This window comes from Narcine bancroftii, chromosome 5 (assembly GCF_036971445.1).
Source record: "Narcine bancroftii isolate sNarBan1 chromosome 5, sNarBan1.hap1, whole genome shotgun sequence".
NCBI classification, from domain to species: Eukaryota; Metazoa; Chordata; class Chondrichthyes; order Torpediniformes; family Narcinidae; genus Narcine; species Narcine bancroftii.
Genome location: NC_091473.1, coordinates 181,130,327 through 181,135,812, shown reverse-complemented (window position 1 = coordinate 181,135,812; position 5,486 = coordinate 181,130,327).

The window sequence follows — 5,486 nt, the reverse complement described above, 5'->3', positions numbered from 1 at the left end:
GGGGGGGAGGGTAGAGAGGGGGGGAGGGTAGAGAGGGGGGGAGGGTAGAGAGGGGGAGAGGGTAGAGAGGGGGAGAGGGTAGAGAGGGGGAGAGGGTAGTGAAGGGGAGAGGGTAGTGAGGGGGAGAGGGTAGTGAGGGGAGAGGGTAGTGATGGAAGAGTAGTGAGGGGTAGCGTGGGAGAGAGGTAATGGGAGGTAGTAGTGAGGGTGAGAGGAGAGGGGGCAGTTAGGGGAGTGGAGGCGGTAGTGAGAGGGGAGAAGGGATAGTGAGGGGGTGGACAGAAGGGGTATTAAGGAGGGAGGGGAGAGGGGGTTGTGAGGCAGAGTGGAGAATGGATAGTGTGGGGGAGAGGAGAGGGGGAGGGGAAGTGAGGGGGGAGGGGGAAGTGTGGTGGAAGTGGGTGTGGAGGTGGAAGTGAGGGGGAGAGTGTAGAGAGGGTGGTGAGGGTGGAGAGAGAGTAGTGAGAGGTAGAGGGACTAGTGAGAGGTAGAGGGGTAGTGAGGGGTAAAGGGGGTAGTGAGAGGGAGAGGGGGTAGTGAGGGTGAGAGGGGGTAGTGAGCGGGACAGGGGATAGTGAGGGAGAGAGGGGTTAGTGAGAGGGAGAGGGGGTAATGAGGGGGAGAGGGGTCATGAGGGGGAGGGGGGTAGTGAGGGGGAGAGGGGGTAGTGAGGGTGAGAGGGGGTAGTGAGCGGGACAGGGGATAGTGAGGGAGAGAGGGGTTAGTGAGAGGGAGAGGGGGTAATGAGGGGGAGAGGTGTCGTGAGGGGTTTAGGGGGTCATGAAGGGGAGAGGGGTTTGTGAGGGGGAGAGGGGTAGTGAGGGGGAGAGGGGGTATTGAGGGGGAGAGGGGGTATTGAGGGGGTGAGGGGGTTGTGAATGGGGGAGGAGTAGTGAGGGGGGAGTGGTAGTGTGGGGGGAGGGGTTAGTGAGGGTGGGAGGGGGTAGTGAGGGGGGGAGGGGGTAGTGAGGGGGGGAGGGGGTAGTGAGGGGGGGAGGGGGTAGTGAGGGGGGGAGGGGGTAGTGAGGGGGGAGGTAGTGATGTGGGGAGGGGGTAGTAAGGGGGAGGGGTAGTGAAGGAGAGTGGGGGTAGTGAGGGGGAGAGGTGGTAGTGAGGGGGAGAGGGGGTCTTGAGGGGTTTAGTGTGTCATGAGGGCGGTGAGGGGGTCATGATGGGGAGAGGGGCTAGTGAGGGGGGTGAGGGGGTCATGAGGGGGACAGGGGGTTCTGAGGGGGAGAGGGTGTCATGAGAGGGAGAAGGTGTTGTGAGAGGAGCGGTGTAGTGAGGGGGAGAGTGGTAGTGAGCGGGAGATGGGGTAGTGAGGGGGTGAGGGGGAGAGGGGTAGTGAGTGGGAGATGGGGTAGTGAGGGGGTAGTGAGGGGGAGAGGGGGTAGTGAGGGTGAGGGAGTTAGTGAGAGGGAGGGGGGTAGTGAGGGGAGGGGGTAGTGAGGGGTAGAGGGGTAGTGAGGCATAGAGGGGGTAGTGAGGGGGAGAGGGGGTAGTGAGGGGGAGAGGGGGTAGTGAGGGGGAGAGGGGGTAGTGAGGGGGAGAGGGGGTAGTGAGGGGGAGAGGGGGTAGTGAGGGGGAGAAGGGGTAGTGAGGGGGAGAAGGGGTAGTGAGGGGGAGAGGGGGTAGTGAGTGGGGAGTAGTGAGTTGGGGAGGGGGAATGGAGGAGGGGTGAGGTGAAGGGAGTACAGTGGGGGGGTGAGGTGGAGGGACTAGTGTGAGGGTGAGGGGGAGGAGGTAGAGTGGGTAGTGAAGGGAGAGGGAGTAGTGAGTTGGGGAGTGGGTAGTGGGTAGTGAGGGGGAGAGAGGGGAGTGGGTAGTGAGGGGGGAGAGAGGGGAGTGAGGGGGAGTGGGGGCAGTGTGAGGAGGGGAAGGGGAAAGTGAGGGGGAGAGGGGCTAGTTAGGAGGAGGGGAGAGGGGGTAGTGAGGGGGAGGGGATGGGGTAGTGAGGGGAGAGAGGTAGAGAGGAGGAGTATTGGGGAGAGAGGGGCTAGTGAGGGGGAGAAGGGGTAGTGAGGGGAGAAGGGGTAGTGAGGGGGAGGGGTAGTGAGGGGGAGAAGGGGTAGTGAGGGGGAGAAGGGGTAGTGAGGGGGAGAAGGTAGTGTGGGGGAGAAGGTAGTGAGGGGGAGAAGGTAGTGGGGGGAGAAGTTAATGAGGGGAGAGAGGGCAGTGAGGGGGAGAAGGTCGTGAGGGGGAGAAGGTCGTGAGGGGGAGAAGGTCGTGAGGGGGAGAGCGCAGTGAGGGGGAGAGCGCAGTGAGGGGGAGAGCGCAGTGAGGGGGAGAGCGCAGTGAGGGGGAGAGCGCAGTGAGGGGGAGAGCGCAGTGAGGGGGAGAGCGCAGTGAGGGGGAGAGCGCAGTGAGGGGGAGAGCGCAGTGAGGGGGAGAGCGCAGTGAGGGGGAGAGCGCAGTGAGGGGGAGAGCGCAGTGAGGGGGAGAGCGCAGTGAGGGGGAGAGCGCAGTGAGGGGGAGAGCGCAGTGAGGGGGAGAGCGCAGTGAGGGGGAGAGCGCAGTGAGGGGGAGAGCGCAGTGAGGGGGAGAGCGCAGTGAGGGGGAGAGCGCAGTGAGGGGGAGAGCGCAGTGAGGGGGAGAGCGCAGTGAGGGGGAGAGCGCAGTGAGGGGGAGAGCGCAGTGAGGGGGAGAGCGCAGTGAGGGGGAGAGCGCAGTGAGGGGGAGAGCGCAGTGAGGGGGAGAGCGCAGTGAGGGGGAGAGCGCAGTGAGGGGGAGAGCGCAGTGAGGGGGAGAGCGCAGTGAGGGGGAGAGCGCAGTGAGGGGGAGAGCGCAGTGAGGGGGAGAGCGCAGTGAGGGGGAGAGCGCAGTGAGGGGAGAGCGCAGTGAGGGGGAGAGCGCAGTGAGGGGGAGAGCGCAGTGAGGGGGAGAGCGCAGTGAGGGGGAGAGCGCAGTGAGGGGGAGAGCGCAGTGAGGGGGAGAGCGCAGTGAGGGGGAGAGCGCAGTGAGGGGGAGAGCGCAGTGAGGGGGAGAGCGCAGTGAGGGGGAGAGCGCAGTGAGGGGGAGAGCGCAGTGAGGGGGAGAGCGCAGTGAGGGGGAGAGCGCAGTGAGGGGGAGAGCGCAGTGAGGGGGAGAGCGCAGTGAGGGGGAGAGCGCAGTGAGGGGGAGAGCGCAGTGAGGGGGAGAGCGCAGTGAGGGGGAGAGCGCAGTGAGGGGGAGAGCGCAGTGAGGGGGAGAGCGCAGTGAGGGGGAGAGCGCAGTGAGGGGGGAGAGCGCAGTGAGGGGGAGAGCGCAGTGAGGGGGAGAGCGCAGTGAGGGGGAGAGCGCAGTGAGGGGGAGAGCGCAGTGAGGGGGAGAGCGCAGTGAGGGGGAGAGCGCAGTGAGGGGGAGAGCGCAGTGAGGGGGAGAGCGCAGTGAGGGGGAGAGCGCAGTGAGGGGAGAGCGCAGTGAGGGGGAGAGCGCAGTGAGGGGGAGAGCGCAGTGAGGGGGAGAGCGCAGTGAGGGGGAGAGCGCAGTGAGGGGGAGAGCGCAGTGAGGGGGAGAGCGCAGTGAGGGGGAGAGCGCAGTGAGGGGGAGAGCGCAGTGAGGGGGAGAGCGCAGTGAGGGGGAGAGCGCAGTGAGGGGGAGAGCGCAGTGAGGGGGAGAGCGCAGTGAGGGGGAGAGCGCAGTGAGGGGGAGAGCGCAGTGAGGGGGAGAGCGCAGTGAGGGGGAGAGCGCAGTGAGGGGGAGAGCGCAGTGAGGGGGAGAGCGCAGTGAGGGGGAGAGCGCAGTGAGGGGGAGAGCGCAGTGAGGGGGAGAGCGCAGTGAGGGGGAGAGCGCAGTGAGGGGGAGAGCGCAGTGAGGGGGAGAGCGCAGTGAGGGGGAGAGCGCAGTGAGGGGGAGAGCGCAGTGAGGGGGAGAGCGCAGTGAGGGGAGAGCGCAGTGAGGGGGAGAGCGCAGTGAGGGGGAGAGCGCAGTGAGGGGGAGAGCGCAGTGAGGGGGAGAGCGCAGTGAGGGGGAGAGCGCAGTGAGGGGGAGAGAAGGGAGAGGGTAGTGAGGGGGGGAGAGGGTACTGTGGGAGAGAGGTAAGGGGAGGGGTTAGTGAGGTGGAGGGGAGAGGGGGTAGTGAGATGCAGGGGAGAGGGAGTAGTGAGAGGCAGGGGAGAGGTGGTCGTCAGAGGCAGGGGAGAGTTGTTAGTGAGGAGGGAGGGGAGAGGGTGTAGTGAGGAGGGGGAGGGGGGAAGAGTAGCAGAAATACAATTACCTTTCTCACTTTCCCATCGACCTGCAGGTGAACGGTTTTGGGAAGTGCCGCAGAAGGATGGGACCCCATGTCAGTTTGGACAAAGCGAGCCGCAGAGGAGATTCACTGCGGGTGAGAGAGAGCCACTGGACTCGCCCTCTCTCCCTCTCAACTTCACACACTGAAAAGCTGCCAACTCCCGGTCACCAAGGCGACGTCCCTTTGAGGACCAGGCAGTGGAAAATGTGCATCATCAGCTGATCACCGAGTTTTCTGTTCTTCCCGCGGGAGCAGGGAGTTGATCCCCTGCCCCAATCCCAATGGAGCGCTTGTTCAACATGAACTGGGACGTCCCGTTAAAAATGTCCCAGACGTGGTGCTCGGCATCACCTGCAGATCCCGACGCCTGGCTGCAGGAAGGTCATCACTGAGCTTGAAAGGGGGACAGAAATGATTCACTGTGATGTTCCCAGGACTGGGAGGGGGAGGGTTATCAGGAGAGACAGGAACAACTCCCAAAATGGGGGTGGGGTGGAGGTTACAGAGACACTGAGTCTTAGGGGACCGAGTGGGTTACAGAGTCGGGGAGGGGTGTCGGAGACCAGAGGAGGTTGCAGCGACAGGGAGGGGTGGAGGGAACCAGAGGAGGGGTTATAGAGACAGCGGGGGTGTAGGGTATGTTGGGGATAACAGAGATGGGGAGGCGACCAGAGGGGGTAATAGACAGGGAGGGGTGGAAGGTACAGTGGGGATAACAGAGACAGGGAGGGATGGAGGGAGTTACAGGGACGGGAAGGGGTGGAGGGGACCGGAGGAGGTTACAGCGACAAGGAGTGGTGGAGGGGACCAAAGTTGGGGGGGTTATAGAGTCAGGGAGGGGTGTAGGGTACAGAGGGAGTTACAGAGATGGGGAGGGGTGGAGGGGACCGGAGGGGGTTACAGCGGCAGGGAGGGGTGGAGGGGACCAGAAGGTGGGTTAAAGAGACAGGGAGGGGTGGAGGGGACTGGGGGGTTACAGAGATGGGGAAGGGTGTAGGGGACCAGTGGGGTGTTACAGAGACAGGGAGGGGTGTAGGGGACCAGTGGGGGTTACAGAGATAGGGAGGAGTGTAGGGGACCAGAGGGAGTTACAGAGATAGGGAGGGGTTTAGGGAACAGACGGGGGGGGGGGTTACAGAGACAGGGAGGGGTGTAGGGAACGAAGGGGTTACTGTCTTAGAGAACCTTCCCATTTTGTCCCAATCTTTCTGCTGACCAGGCACAGCATTATTTTACTTCCTCATTACATTTATAGTGCCCGGTTACAAAACCT